At 40.8% G+C, this 16,294-nt stretch overlaps 1 protein-coding gene across 1 annotated transcript in view; it reads left to right on the top strand.

Moving 5' to 3' along the window:
- The first annotated feature begins 6,188 nt into the window (after positions 1-6,188).
- COL25A1 (collagen type XXV alpha 1 chain) overlaps positions 6,189-16,294 on the top strand; it is a 151,845-nt gene continuing 141,739 nt past the window's right edge. Inside the window, exon 1 of the mRNA XM_058193126.1 lies at positions 6,189-6,200. The gene's annotated coding sequence lies outside the window, so the exon portion shown is untranslated. The remainder of the gene's footprint in view (positions 6,201-16,294) is intronic.

Below are 16,294 nucleotides of genomic sequence, written 5' to 3'. Positions count from 1 at the left end.
AAAGATTTTCTGGAGCTTTAAGTGAATTCTTAAACATTATCATGAAAATCCTATTGTTTTAAGGTCTCAACGCTTTTCCAAGGATTTAAAACTTTTCTGTTTTCTCATTGTTAATTGATTGTGGTAAAAAAATCCAGCTTATTTTCTCCAAGTAACGCTGGGTATTTTCCATTTCCCTCTTAGCTTACACTAACTATATTTTTCCTATGTGTATTGGTGGGAGATATATTACAGTGAAAGGAATGATAGAGCTCAAAATAATTCTCCTGTCAGAGGTATGAAAACAACCTCTGTCAATGGACGAAAAGTGATTATGGCTGTACTCTAATGGAAACAAGCCTCAGTGCACACGTAGCACTATGATTTTTAAAAACTGAAACATATCATAGGAACACTTATTTTAAAACCTTTAATAAGAAGCTGTGAGTTGATCAATGTTAAGTGAAACGATGACTATTTGAAAGTGCTGGTAATTATTCTAGATTTTAAAGAAAGTATGAACAGGAAAACGGATTAATCGATATGGCTGTATGCATTCTTGAGAAAGTGCAGGTGTCTCTTATCCACTTTTTATTAAACTATTCATTGTTTGCTCAATGCCTTTGGAGATTCTCAGTCATCCAAGTCACAGTTATCCTCTTTGTTCTGATTATTTATTTACTCATTTATTTCTTTTAAATATTTTCTAAAGCATTAAGCTATTGGAGATTTACAATCATAACCAAAAATGCATCAAAGTTAAAATGACCTAATAAAATATTAATGTAAATAATTTTAAATAATGCACTACTGGGCAATATCAACTCTCCGGAGCCCGCTGGAATAATTTTGATTTAGCAGCTTTTCAAGGGTAACCAGAATAGTTTTACTCCAGTCTGGACTAAAAGGAAGATTATTCTGATAAAATAGTGTCACCAAAAGAAAGTATAGTTCTTGTTAACAACCTTAATTGGGAATGGGGACTCAATCATTAAGCAAAGTGGTCATTAAATGAAACCATATCTGGGCTTATGAGCAGTGAAAGCAGTAAATGCAAGGTTTGATTGTAAAGTAACTTTTTTTATCACCATCGTAATTACAAAAGGTAACTCAACAAGGCAATCCCTAAATGAGTATAATCTCTACCATTTCTAAGCCCCCATATATCTCATTTTCTGTAAGTCAGAAACCCTTAACATATTCAATGAAACAAGTAAACTATATGAGCTATTTCTGTCAGGAATCAGTTCAGCAAAAACCTAGGAAACTACCACATAAGGTACTTTGATTTGGACCTGGAAACCTATTAGAAGCCAGTGAGGTACTTCCAGTATGGGTGACACGTGAGTGAAGTTGTGTCTTCAGCAGGGGTGAAATGCTCCTGGTTCAGACCAGATCGCTCAATCCGGTAGCAATGGTGGTGGGTGGTTCGAGAACCAGTAGCAAAAATCCCTGCCTCCCCCATGCCCAGCTGAGCCACGCAATCATCAGAGGATTTTTTTTTTTACTTTTAAAAGCATTCTTTCTTTGGCTGAAAAAATGCTTTTAAAAGTAAAAAAAAAGGCCTCTGATGATCGCAAGGCTCAGCTGGATTGTCAGAGGTTTTAAAAGCATTTTTTCTACAACCTCTTCAGCCGAAGAGGTTGTAAAAAATGCTTTTAAAAGGCTCCTCTGACGATCCCAGCTGAGTTGCCTGATTGTCAGAGGCTTTTTTTTTCTTTTAAAGGCAAAAAAAATGCTTTTAAAAGAAAAGAAAAACCTCTGACGATCAGGCAACTCAGCTGGGATTGCCTTTTAAAAGCATTTTTGCCTTTTAAAAGCATTTTTGCCTTTTAAAAGCATTTTTATATAACCTCTTCGGCTGAAGAGGTTGTAGAGAAAATGCTTTCAAAAATAAAAATAAAAAGTTGGCCACGCCCATCCAGTTACATTACCCCTCCCGCAAAGCCATGGCCACAGAACTGGTAATAACAATTTTTACATTTCCCCACTGGTCTTCAGTCTTTCTAGCATACAGGAAGGTTCCTTTTTATCAATTGCAGTCTCCGAGGGGTATTCAAAGATAAGCCAGTGTAGAGCATGTTTTGAATATGGCAGAAGAAATATTCATGAAAAGAAGTTAAATGCATATCCTGACTCCACAAAATTGTTTTTAAAGAATGTCAGTAAGGTCTTTTATTTATTTATTTATTTATTTTATTAGATTTCTAGACCGCCCTTCTCCCGAAGGACTCAGGGCGGTGTACAGCCAAGATAAAAATAAACAATGTACAATTAAAAACTAAATTCAAAAACGTATTATACAATTTGGCCGAAAAATTAAAATATTTAAAATCTAAAAACCCCAATTTAAAACTTAAATAAAATTTAAATTCAAAATCTAAACAGTCTAAGAAAGCCCCGCGCGAACAAACAAGTATGTTTTCAATTCGCGGCGAAAGGTCTGAAGGTCAGATATTTGGCGTAAACCAGGGGGAAGTTCATTCCAAAGAGTAGGAGCCCCCACAGAGAAGGATCTTCCCCTGGGGGCCGCCAGCCGACATTGTTTGGTGGACGGCACCCTGAGAAGTCCCTCTCTGTGCGGCGTACGGGTCAGTGGGAGGCATGAGATAACAGCAGGCGGTCCCGTAAGTACCCAGGCCTCAAGCCATGGAGCGCTTTAAAGGTGGTGACCAAAACCTTGAAATGCACCCGAAAGGCAACAGGTAGCCAGTGCAGTCTGCGCAGGAGAGGTGTTACATGGGAGTTATGTGGAACTCCCTCTATTACCCGCGCAGCTGCATTCTGGACCAACTGAAGCCTCCGAGTGCATCTCAAGGGGAGCCCCATGTAGAGAGCATTGCAATAATCCAGGCGAGAGGTAACAAGAGCGTGAGTGACTGTGCATAAGGCATCCCGATCAAGGAAGGGGCGCAACTGGTGAACTAGGCGAACCTGGTGAAAGGCTCTCCTGGAGACGGCCGTCAAATGATCTTCAAACGACAGCCGTGCATCCAGGAGAACACCCAAGTTGCGCACTCATTCCTTTGGGGCCAATAACTCGCCCCCAACAGTCAGCTGCGGCTGCAGCTGACTGTATCGGGGTGCCAGCATTTACAGCCACTCCGTCTTGGAGGGATTGAGCTTGAGCCTGTTCCTCCCCATCCAGACCCGTACGGCCTCCAAACACCGGGACAGCACTTCAACAGCTTCGTTGGGGTGGCCCGGGGTGGAAAAGTACAGCTGGGTGTCATCAGCGTACAGCTGATATCTCACCCCAAAGCCACTGATGATCTCGCCCAACGGCTTCATATAGATGTTGAATAGGAGGGGCAAGAGAATCGACCCCTGTGGCACCCCACAGGTAAGGTGCCTCACGGTCGACTCTGCCCCCCTGTCAACACTGTCTGTGACCGGTCAGAAAGATAGGAGGAGAACCACCGATAAACGGTGCCTCCCACTCCCAACCCCATCCAACCGGCGCAGCAGGATACCATGGTCGATGGTATCAAAAGCCGCTAAGAGATCTAACAGGACCAGAGCAGAGGAATGACCCCTATCTCTGGCCCTCCAGAGATCATCCACCAACGCGACCAAAGCTGTCTCCATGCTATATCCGGGTCGGAAGCCGGACTGGAACGGGTCTAGATAGACGGCTTCATCCAGGTACTGGGGTAGCTGCCGTGCCACAGCACTCTCTACAACCTTCGCAATAAAGCGAAGGTTGGAGACCGGACGGTAATTACCTAAAATAGCTGGGTCCAGGGAAGGCTTCTTAAGGAGGGGTCTCACCACCGCCTCCTTCAAGGCAGCAGGAAAAACTCCCTCCAACAAAGAAGCGTTGATAATCCCCTGGAGCCAGCCTCGTGTCACTTCCCGAGAGGCCAGCACCAGCCAGGAAGGGCATGGGTCCAGTAAACATGTCGTAGTGTGCAGCCTCCCCAGCAACCTGTCCACGTCCTCGGGAGCCACAGGGTCAAACTCATCCCAAACAATCTCCACAAGACGCGACTCCGCCCTCTCATCCGGATCATCCCAATTTTGGTCCAAGCCATCTCGGAGCTGTTTTGCTTTGATGCAAAACAGTTACATGGATTTCTTGGCCTGAAAAGTTTATTTTATTTATTTTATTTATTTATTTAGTTTGTCAAACATGTACGAGAAAACAGGTATAAGTATAAACATGGACATGAACACAGGAAATGAGTACAAATAAATGGAGACAGACAATCCTAATGTGTAAGACAGAACATTTGTTGGTTGAGATTTGAAGTTGTCAATTGTTCAACCATTATATTAAATTGTTTTACGTCATCAGTGAAGAGAATGCAGCTGCTTATAATATGATCGCAAAGATCATTTATGTAAATTAGAAAGAGAGTAGTCCTAAAGCACTACCTTGGGGGACACCGCTGTTAACTGGTGTAGGGTTTAACAGTAACAGAGTTGAAAGGGACCTTGGAGTCATCTAGTCCAACCCCCTACTCACCCAGGAGACCTGTACTAGGGATTCGAACTGCCAACCTTTCTGATCAACAAGCTCAGTGTCTTAGCCACTGAGCTACCTAGTCAAGGGCACTCCTTATTTTAACTACTTGTTGCCTGTTTGACAGGAAAGCAGCTATCCACTTGTGCAGGGATCCAGAAATGCCATAAGAGCTTAGTTTTAACAGTAGTTTGCCGTGTACCACTGAATCAACGGCTTTGCAGAAGTCTATGTAAATTGTATCTATTGCTTTACCCTGATTGAGTTGTGTAGTCCAAAAGTTTCTATAGTGTAGGAGTTGCAGATTACAGGACAAATTTTTCCTGAAATCAAACTGCTTGTAAGAGAGTAGGTTGTTTGTCTCTAAGTGGAGGGTAATGGATTGGTTTATAATTGATTCCATGACTTTGTAGGAATCAATTATAAACTTCTTTTATTATATTAAAAATTAAAAATTCCTCAAATGCATTGATATTGCCATGTTTGGGAAAGTTGATGCAATTATGCAGATGGTTTCTTTTTACCTGAGCACTATGGTTAAAATCAAGGTAGAAATGGGCGTCCATAAGGGGGTAAAAGATGTTCTTCATGATGCAAAATGTATGTCACTCTGCTCCTTACATGCTTTCACAGAGCATTGTTAGAGGGCAGGGCTTCCTCATAACACACATTTCATCATTTTAGCATCATGGCAGTTAGAAATATTTGCTCAGGTCTAAAAAGTGAGGGTTTTCCTGTATTGAAAATAGCAATACATTTCAATTGCCATGCTCTGTACATTCCAACCATAGTCAATAATGCTTCCTGCAGATCTGAACAAAAAAGGAAAGAAACTAAGTAATGGAATCAACTAAGCCCATTTTGAAGAATGAGAAAAATGTGCAAAATTAAACATCATTTTCAGAACTGAACTAATTTGAACATTGCAAGCTCTTTTGCTTTTTTCCTGCTTTTGATACTTTCAAAGAAATGTATGATTGTCATAATATATTTGTATGGCCCTCAGATTGGAAGAGCCTATAAGTAACATAAATAAAATTAAAGTAACAGCATATTATTCAAATTCAACAACATATTGTATGTAGTCATATTTTTAAAATGACAATATGAACTAATATGGAAAAAAACTCACTTTAAAGACAATTTTGAAAGCAATGTATTTTGGATGGACAAAAATATTAACTGAAGGATGGAATAGCTTTTAAAAAAACTACTACCAGCAGTTTGTTAGAACTGAAGGGTGAAAAAGCCAATTAAAATTTCTGCCCCCCCAAGGGCTGGAATTTCTTTGAAGGTTAATTATTGTATTGTATTTGCAGTTAAGGATTTGGTGGTGGTTGTTTATGGTTTTTGGATAAGGTTTATAGAGATTACTTTGAAGCCAGTCTACTGAAATCTAATTATTGAACAATAATGCTACTTTATTAATATGCTTTTATATAGATCATTAGCAGCACATTGTGAAAAAAATATGACCTTGTTCCTCCACACAGTACATTCCTAACTTGCACTAAAGAAGAAACTTATTTTACTGAAATAATTTTGTCATTATGGTAGGGATGGTTTACTGTTGATTAAATTTGCAATTGGAATTTCAGCCACACGTTTTTGAATAGACTCTGAAAATCATTGCATTGTTATCTTGTTAGAAAGCTAAAACTCTTATGCTTTTTTTTTTTAAAAAAATGGGTTTGGTGTTTAAAATTATTCTTTCTTTTTTTCTCTCTTTTCTACACAGGGTCAACCTGGTCCTCAAGTAAGTATCATCTTATGTTATTATTGTTAGTGGAAGAGAATGGGAAACAAAATAATGCAATGTAGAAAACTAGCACCTGGGTGTCAAACTCGGCGTGTCATCTTGCCGTCATGTAATGTATCGTAATGCTTTTTCCCTCATGGAGCTCAATGGGCGTGGCCTGCATATGATGCATCTGGCCTGCTGGCTGCCAGTTTGACACCCCTGTAATTTCAAACTCTTTTTGAAAGATCCCATATCATGATTTTCTTCCCCCAACAAATACAGTACAGGGGTGGGTTGCTATTGGTTTGCCCTGCTTCAGGTGAACCGGTAGTGATGGTGGCAGGAGACATCATCAAAAACACTCTGCGCATGAGCAAAAGTGCCACGTGCTCACAAAGCGAGTGAGTCCACTTGCGCGCTCCCAATAGCGAACTACTAGCACTGGGATTTGAACCCCACTACTGGTACAGTAGTATATGTATATACTGGAGTGCACTGGAATTCCATCTTCCCAACCATTTTCCCTATACGTATAGAATTTTAGGATTACCTACAGTTGCTTTTGTCTTTCTATTGTTTCCAATCATAAAATGCAACTAGGATAATTATTACAAAACCATGGAGCAGACAAAATAAGCTCAGTTGGACTACATTTAGATTGTTGATAACTGGCACAATAATAACATGACACAGTAAGCCATATTTATTTTCCAGAAGGAACAAATGGGCCCCCATATGTTTTGAATTCTATCAGCTGCTTGATGAGAGAATACTTTTAAGCATATATTGCTAAATGACAAATGCCTCTGAACTATGGTTTAAAACAATGTCACCTAACTTTGAACTAAGATAAAGTATCTTAACAAATGTATTACTAGAGCTGGTTTTCACTAACTGCTTATTAATCATATGTTAATAATGCTGCCATAAACCAGGAAATCTTTAGTTATTTAAGATAAAATTGGCCACTTTAATTATTTGAAAGCCTGAGAGTGATGTCTGCTTTACTTAAGAATAGCACAAGCCTAGGTCTTAATTAAATAAATGTGATCTCATCTGAAATAGAATATATTTGTGGACATTCAAGAAAGGTGTTGAGAAATAATTGTGTAGAATTTGTAAAGCTTTTAGCAGAAAAACAGAATGGGGAAGAAGTGATCAAACCATACTCTTAAAAATTTATTCATGTAAGGTGTGACTTGTGATGGTAACAGTTCTCTTGAAACATGGCTAGGGCTACTTCAGCTGCTTCACCAGCTTTGAGAATAAAATCATATTTGAATATTTATTATGACATGTAAGTTCCATTGTACTCAGTAACAAAGCTTGGTTGGTAACAAAGGGAAAACGTTAGTGCAGAATCTGTTGCCTAGCAAAGGATCCTGACTTCAGTTTTTTAAAAATATTCATATTTAAGTATCTGATCTTTTCTGATTTTTTTAGTAATATGTTTTCTATTAAATATCTTTATATAAAAAAATACTTCTTCAGTATATTCTTGGAGTTAAGCCATTTCACATTATTAGTGGGGAAAAGTTTGTGTTCTCTGACTTACATTATGAGGTAGTTGAATTATATAAACAACAACAAAAAGAAAATACCAATTAGTGTTAAATTAGTGCCAGAGCAAGGAATTCTGCAATTTTTTTCTCCCAGTTTTTATTTAAGATAATTCTTTTTTAAAACATTTCCAAGAGAACTTCTGATAAGCACTTAGAAGTGGAATGTATTCTTGCACTTATATACTTATGATATATTGATATATTAATACCTTATCTTTCATTGTGCAATTATCTCTCCAATAGTTGAGATATCCATTGGTCTGTAGCCTCCCTGTTTTTTCATATTTCCCAGGATAAACCCTTATGAGAGAACTTCTCCTTTAGACATTGCAGCATTGATCTTTATACCAATATGAAGAGATAATATTGTACTTGAGAATTTGTTGGGAGTTTTTCCTTATGCTGAAAAATTCTGGGAAATCAACTACCTAATTTCTCTTCCCAAAATGAGGAATAGAATCAAAATCACATTAAATGTTAATACCACTTCATAATGCCTTGGTAAGGCCACACTTTGAATACTGCATTTAGTTTTGGTCGCCATGATGTAAAAAAGATGTTGAGAGTCTCGAAAGAGTGCAGAGAAGAGCAACAAAAATGATTAGGGGACTGGAGGCTAAAACATATGAAGAACGGTTGCAGGAATTGGATATGTCTAGTTTAATGAAAAGAAGGACTAGGGGAGACATGATAGCAGTGTTCCAATATCTCAGGGGCTGCCACAAAGGAGACGGAATCAAGCTATTCTCCAAAGCACCTGAGGTAAGACAAGAACCAATGGGTGGAAAGTAATCAAGGAAAGTTAGAACAATTAATGATTGGAACAACTTGCCTGCAGAAGTTGTGAATGCTCCAACACTGGAAGTTTTTATGAAGAGGTTGGATAACCATTTGTCTGAAGTGGTGTAGGGTTTCCTGCCTAAGCACCGGGTTGGACTAGAAGACCTCCAAGGTTCCTTCCAACTCTGTTATTCTAGAATACAATAGAATAGAATAGAATTGAATTGAATTTATTGGCTAAGTGTGATTGGACACACAAGGAATTTGTCTTGGTGCATATGCTCTCAGTGTACATTAAAAAAAAATACCTTCATCAAGGTACAACATTTACAACAGAAATGATGGTCATAGGGTACATTTTAATCCTTAATGATAGCAACAAAAAGTTACAGTCATACAGTCATAAGTGGAAAGAGATTGGTGATGAAAATGATGAGAAGATTAATAGTAGTGTATATTTAGTAAATAGTTTGACAGTGTTGAGGGAATTACTTGTTTAGCAGAGTTATGGCCTTCGGGAAAAACTGTTCTTGTGTCTAGTTGTTCTGGTGTGCAGTGCTCTATAGCGTTGTTGATGGAAGGAATTGAAACAGTTTATGTCCAAGATGTGAGGGATCTGTAAATATTTTTCTGTAAATATTCTGTAAATATTTCCCTCTTCTTGATTCGTGCAGTATACAGGTCCTCAATGGAAGGCAGGTTGGTAGCAATTATTTTTTCTGCAGTTCTAATTATCCTCTGAAGTCTGTGTCTTTCTTGTTGGGTTGCAGAACCAAACCAGACAGTTATAGAGATGCAAATGACAGACTCAATAATTCCTCTGTAAAACTGGATCAACTGGAAGTATGGAAGGGTTTCTCCTAAAGTCTACCACCATTTCTACAGTTTTGAGTGTGTTCAGTTCCAGATTGTTTCGGTTGCACCATCTCATGTCTATATGCGGATTTGTCATTGTCTCGAATGAGACCAATCAATGTTGTGTCATCTGCGAACTTCAGTAGTTTAACAGATGGATCATTTTTTTTTGTTTGTTTACATTTATACCCCGCCCTTCTCCGAAGACTCAGGGCGGCTTACAGTGTATAAGGCAATAGTCTCATTCTATTTGTATATTTTTACAAAGTCAACTTATTGGAGATGCAGTCATTGGTATACAGAGAGAAGAGAAGTGGGGAGAGCACACAGCCTTGGGGGCCCCTGTGCTAATTTTACAGGTATCTGATGTGATCCTGCTTAGCTTCACCTGCTGCTTCCTGTTTGTTAGGAAGCTTGTGATCCACTTACAAGTCTGTTCAGGTACTTGTAGCTGGTTTAACTTAGTTAGAAGAGTGTCTGGAATGATGGTATTGAATGCTGAACTAAAGTCTACAAAGAGGACCCTTGCATAGGTCTTTGCAGATTCAAGATGTTGTAAGATGTAGTGCAGAGCCATATTAACAGCATCATCTGTTGATCTATTTGCTCGGTATGCAAATTGCAAGGGGTCTAACAGTGGATCCCTGATGGTTTTCAAGTGAGAAGCACTAGCCCTTCAAAGGCTTTCATGATTACAGATGTTAAAACAACTGGTCTGTAGTCATTCAGTTACTTGATGGTGGGCTTCTTCGGATGACTGGGATGATGGTAGAGCGTTTGAAGCAAGAAGGAACATAACACATCTCTAGTGATTTATTGAAGATATGGGTGAAGATGGGGGCCAATTGATCAACACAGACTTTTAAGCAAGAAGGCGTTATCTTGTCTGGGCCTGGAGCTTTTCCTGGCTTTTGTTTGTGAAATAGGTCCTGCATTTCCTTTTCTGTGATCACTAGGGTTTGTGAACCCAATGGGATGATGTCAGTTGTAGGAGGCTTGACTGTTGTTGGTGTGTCTGAGATGGGTGTTGTGGAGATAGGTGGCTGTAGTTTCCTTTCAAACCTGCAGTAAAACTCATTCAGATCATCTGCCAGTTGTTGATTACCTTCAGCCTGGGAAGGAGGTTTGCCATAGCTGGTAATATTTTTAAGAGTTTTCCACATGTTTGCTGGTTCATTTGCTGAAAACTGATTCTTTACTTCCCGCCTGGACTATTGCAATGCTCTCTACATGGGGCTCCCCTTGAAGAGCACCCGGAGGCTCCAGTTAGTCCAGAATGCGGCCGCACGGGTGATAGAGGGAGCACCGCGTTGCTCCCATATAACACCTATCCTGCGCGGCCTGCACTGGCTACCGGTAGTCTTTCGGGTGCAATTCAAGGTTTTGGTGACCACCTTTAAAGCGCTCCATGGCTTAGGACCGGGATACCTTCGAGACCGCCTTCTGCCGCCGATTGCCTCCCAACGACCTGTGCGCTCCCACAGAGTGGGCCTCCTCAGGGTGCCGTCGACCAAACAATGTAGGTTGGCGGCCCCCAGGGGGAGGGCCTTCTCTGTGGCGGCACCAGCCCTGTGGAACGAGCTCCCTCCAGGATTACAACTACCCGACCTCCGGACCTTCAGACGGGAACTGAAGACTTTATTGTTTCAGCGTGTAGGACTAGCCTAAGATAAAAGGTTTTAGCATATTTTAATGGGGTTTTTATAGGTTTTTTATTTTTTAGTGATCAGGCCATGATATTATCTAGTTTTAATTGGGTTTTAATGTTTATTTATTGTACTGTTTTAATATGCCTGTGAACCGCCCTGAGTCCTACGGGAAATGGTGCGGTATATAAGTTCGATTAATAAATAAATAATAAATAAATTTAGCTTTTCAGAGTAGCTTCTTTTTGCTGCTCTGATTTCCCTTGTTAGTACATTTCTGGCCTGATTGTACAGCATTTTATCACCTTTCCTGTAGGCTTCCTCTTTGGAATGACGTACCTGCTTAAGTTTAGGTGTGAACCAAGGTTTATTGTTACTGTATATTCGCAAGTTCCTTGTCGGTACAGATAGGTCTTCACAGAAGCTGACATATGATGTTACAGTATGTGTGAGTTCATCCATGTCTGCAGAGGTATCTTCAAAAATGTTCCAATCATTGCAGTCGAAGTAGGCCTGCAGCTTTAATTTTGACTCCTCTGTCCAGATCTTCACTGATTTAATTGTTGGTTTTGTGGTTTTAAGTCTTTTCCTGTAAGCAGGTAAAAGGTGAATCATGCAATGATCAGAGTGTCCTACAGCTGCACGTGGTAAAGACCGATAAGCATCTTTTAGTGTTGTGTAGCAATGGTCTAAAGTATTCTTGCCTCTAGCTCCTTCCTTAAGTTTGCCTTGTTTAGATCTCCCAAAACAATGGCCAGTGAATCAGGGTATTTGGCTTCAGCCTCCATGATTTGGTCAGCTAAAGTTCGTAATTCCTTGTTTACACAGGCTTGAGGTGGTACATAAACAGCAATTAGAAGAAATGAGGAAAATTCACAAGGCAAGTAGTATGGTTTGCAGTTGATAATTAAAGTCTCTAAATTGTTGCAGAATTTATAAATTACAGATAAATCTTGACACCAGCTGATGTTAATATATAGGCATAAACCTCCACCCTTCGTTTTACCAGATGCTTCTGTAATTCTGTCTGATCGTATAATCTGAAACCCTGGAATATGCAGGCTGCTATCTTGTTAAATGAATTGATTCATTTAACCAGGTTTCAGAGAAGCATAGGACTGCTGAGTTGCGAAAATCAGAATAGTATTTGTTTAAGAGGAGTATTTCATCCATCTTATTTGCAAGTGAACGTACATTTGTTAGGAAAATTGAAGGCAGAGGAGTTTTATTTCCTTTCTTTTTTAAGCTGTTTAAGATCCTAGCCCGATTAGTCTATTCTAAGTTTGTTTTTTTCAAATGTAGAGCAAAATTTTTGAATGACATTTTGAATGGCTAAGGTGGTTTCAGGCATTTTCTCCTTTTCCTCTTTTCCTCTGCAAATACTCCCTCCAAGAATCTCTGACTTAATGAGGCCTTGGTACTGATATCAATCCCTTCCAACCAATCCTTCTCTTATTAGCGCTTCCCTATAAGAAACTAAACTGAACTGTGCTCTTAGCTCCTTACCATCAAAGCAAGCATTGTTTGACTGCTTACATGGATGTATGGCAAGATACTATAACTATGGCATATAATTGGCTCATTTTAGAACTAATACTAAAGCTTTTATTCTAATACTAAGGAAGTTCTTATTTATCAAATCACTTTCTGATTTGCAATCATTTTGTCTCTTATATATGTGATTCTGCTGTTATTCTCAGTGCTTTTTTTTTGAGATAGGTTAAGCTGACAAATATTGATTGCTGCAAGATGTTCCAGTAACGGCCTTGATTAAAATGGCTGTAAACTTGGTTGCCCAATCATATTTTGACACTAATCACTATGCTAGATTAGACATTATATTTTACTCAATATTGATCTGAATATGTTTGTGTATGCGTTGACACTATGACATTTCTGTATTTATTTATATACAGAGAAGACAGTTAAGATTTAGATGAAAGATATATTAGAATTATAATAAATTAAAATTATGTCTAATATAACCTAACAATTCAAAATTATAATGAAGGTTGGATTCTGTAAGGAAACCCTTTTGGAGCCAACATAACTTTCTTTAAGGACTTATGAGGACTGCATTTTATAAGGTGTTAAAACTCTACATTTACATCATGAAGGAACTATAGCTGCTAAAGTTTAGTGTGGTTGCTTAAGGACTTTCCAGATCTTTTGGATTTCTGTATTCTGGTATTTTTATGAACACTTGGTCTTGGAAATCACTTCTGTCTAAAACTGGAGAACTGCTGGTGGGCATTATAACTAACATAGCAATAACCTAGCTTGGACTAAGAACATTTCATAAGATGTGATACTTTCTGAAAGTATTGATTGATGTTGCAGAAATATTACATTGAAAAACAGATGGGCAAAGTCTTCTGTTAATGGCAGAAACTTTTTCTCTAATCTTGTTTCTTTTTTTAATGAACCTGTCACATATTGATAAATTAATTAAAATAAGAGAAAGAATAAAACAAAGGAAAACAAAATTTGGGAAAACTAGGGCATGGATATGTATAAATTTTTAAAGAGAAATACATCAAGATTTCTAAACATCAATATTCAGTATTTTCAGTCCCAAATCTCTCTTTATAAACTAAGATGAAAAAAGTTTATGAAATATTTACTACCAGATCTGAATAAAACAATCCTTAATTTAAGTGTTTTTCAATTCTCTTTTTTGGTCACATTAATTTTTCAGCCACACTTCTAAATAATTTTGAGCCAAAGACAAATATAGATAAGATTTCCAGTATTTTACTATGGTAAATTAACAGAACCCACATTGAAGTTTTAGCCGCTTCTTTTGCAAAATATATTGACCTAGATTTATTTCAATGATAAAATTTCTGATCCTAAAAAGCCTTCTATCTTCCCGGTCCTAGTCCCTCCCTAGTCTCGTTATTCATTGTCTTTACTTGTATATTCACGTAATTTGGATCAGTAATTGTTTCCTCCTTTTCCAAAGATTTCAATGTAATTTTAATTATGAAATTATAATAGTAGATATTTACTGATTGAGAACAAAATTGATTTAATTTTTTTCTGTGGCATTTGTGGATAAGGCTTGGGAAATGCAGAAAATATATCTTATTTATTTATTTTATTTATTTTATTATTCGAATTTATATACCGCCCTATCTCCCAAAGGACTCAGGGCGGTTCACAGGCATATAAAACATCAATATACAAATTAAAATAATCCTTAAAAAACTTATTCTAGCGCCCGAATTATTAAAAATAGAAATATAAATATAAAATATAAATATTAAAATCAATTTAAAACCCCTCTAAATTTAAAATCTAAGCCAGTCCTGCACAGATGAATAAATGTGTCTTGAGCTCGCGACGGAAGGTTCGAAGGTCAGGAAGTTGACGGAGTCCTGGGGGGAGTTCGTTCCAGAGGGTGGGAGCCCCCACAGAGAAGGCCCTTCCCCTGGGCGTCGCCAAACAACACTGCCTAGCTGACGGCACCCTGAGGAGTCCCTCTCTGTGAGAGCGCACGGGTCGGTGAGAGGTATCTGGTCGCAGTAGGCGGTCCCGTAGATAACCCGGCCCTATGCCATGGAGCGCTTTAAAGGTGGTCACCAAAACCTTGAAGCGCACCCGGAAGGCCACAGGTAGGCAGTGCAGCCTGCGCAGGATGGGTGTTATCTGCCGATGCAATGAGGGAGGAGGCGTAGCTCGCCTCGCTTCCTCAATGCCACTAGGTAAGTCCTAGTATAGGACTTCACTAGTGTCGATCAGCTTCTGAACGGCTAGACCTCCAGGAACTCTCTAGGCGTCTTCTCCGGCGCTTCATCCCTCTCAGCTCCTCGGAGAACCAAGGAGCCGGTTGGGACCTGCGCCGGGTCAGAGGCCGCAAAGGCACGACCCGGTCTAAGGCCCCCGCCGCGCCCCGTTCCCAGGCCGCAACAAGTTCCTCAACCGAGCCGTGAGCCAGACTCTCAGGAAATGGCCCAAGCTCCGTCCGGAACCCCTCCGGGTCCATCAGGCGCCTGGGACGGAACCAACGTGTCGGCTCCGTCTCCCTGCGGTGGTGAATGGCGGTCAGAAAGTCCAGGCGAAGGAGAGAGTGATCTGACCATGACAAAGGTTCAGTGACTATTTCCTTTAAGTCCAGATCTCTCAACCACTGACCAGAGACAAAAATCAGGTCCAGAGTGCCACCCCCAATGTGAGTAGGGCCATCAACTACTTGGGTCAGGTCCAAGGCCGTCATGGAAGCCATGAACTCCCGAGCTGCCGTCGATGGCGAGCGGACGATGGCAAGTTAAAGTCCCCATGACTAAAAGTCTGGGGTCTCAACTGCCACCCGGCCAGCACCTCCAGGAGCTCGGGCAGGGCAGCTGTCACGCAGCAAGGAGCCAGTGCAGCCTGCGCAGGATGGGTGTTATCTGCCGATGCAATGAGGGAGGAGGCGGGTCACCCAAACAGGGCGGCTGGGCGGTTATCTGCCGATGCAATGAGGGAGGAGGCGTAGCTCGCCTCGCTTCCTCAATGCCACTAGGTAAGTCCTAGTATAGGACTTCACTAGTGTCGATCAGCTTCTGAACGGCTAGACCTCCAGGAACTCTCTAGGCGTCTTCTCCGGCGCTTCATCCCTCTCAGCTCCTCGGAGAACCAAGGAGCCGGTTGGGACCTGCGCCGGGTCAGAGGCCGCAAAGGCACGACCCGGTCTAAGGCCCCCGCCGCGGCCCGTTCCCAGGCCGCAACAAGTTCCTCAACCGAGCCGTGAGCCAGACTCTCAGGAAATGGCCCAAGCTCCGTCCGGAACCCCTCCGGGTCCATCAGGCGCCTGGGACGGAACCAACGTGTCGGCTCCGTCTCCCTGCGGTGGTGAATGGCGGTCAGAAAGTCCAGGCGAAGAAGAGTGATCTGACCATGACAAAGGTTCAGTGACTATTTCCTTTAAGTCCAGATCTCTCAACCACTGACCAGAGACAAAATCAGGTCCAGAGTGCCACCCCAATGTGAGTAGGGCCATCAACTACTTGGGTCAGGTCCAAGGCCGTCATGGAAGCCATGAACTCCCGAGCTGCCGTCGATGGCGAGCGGACGATGGCAAGTTAAAGTCCCCATGACTAAAAGTCTGGGGTCTCAACTGCCACCCGGCCAGCACCTCCAGGAGCTCGGGCAGGGCAGCTGTCACGCAGCAAGGAGCCAGTGCAGCCTCGCAGGATGGGTGTTATCACGGGAGCCACGAGGGCTCCTCTATCACCCGCGCAGCCGCATTCTGGACTAACTGTAGCCTCCGGATGCCCTTCAA

This window comes from Ahaetulla prasina, chromosome 8, assembly GCF_028640845.1.
Source record: "Ahaetulla prasina isolate Xishuangbanna chromosome 8, ASM2864084v1, whole genome shotgun sequence".
Taxonomy (NCBI): Eukaryota; Metazoa; Chordata; class Lepidosauria; order Squamata; family Colubridae; genus Ahaetulla; species Ahaetulla prasina.
The sequence above is the reverse complement of the archived record's forward strand: the minus strand, read 5'-3'. Positions and strand labels throughout refer to the sequence as shown.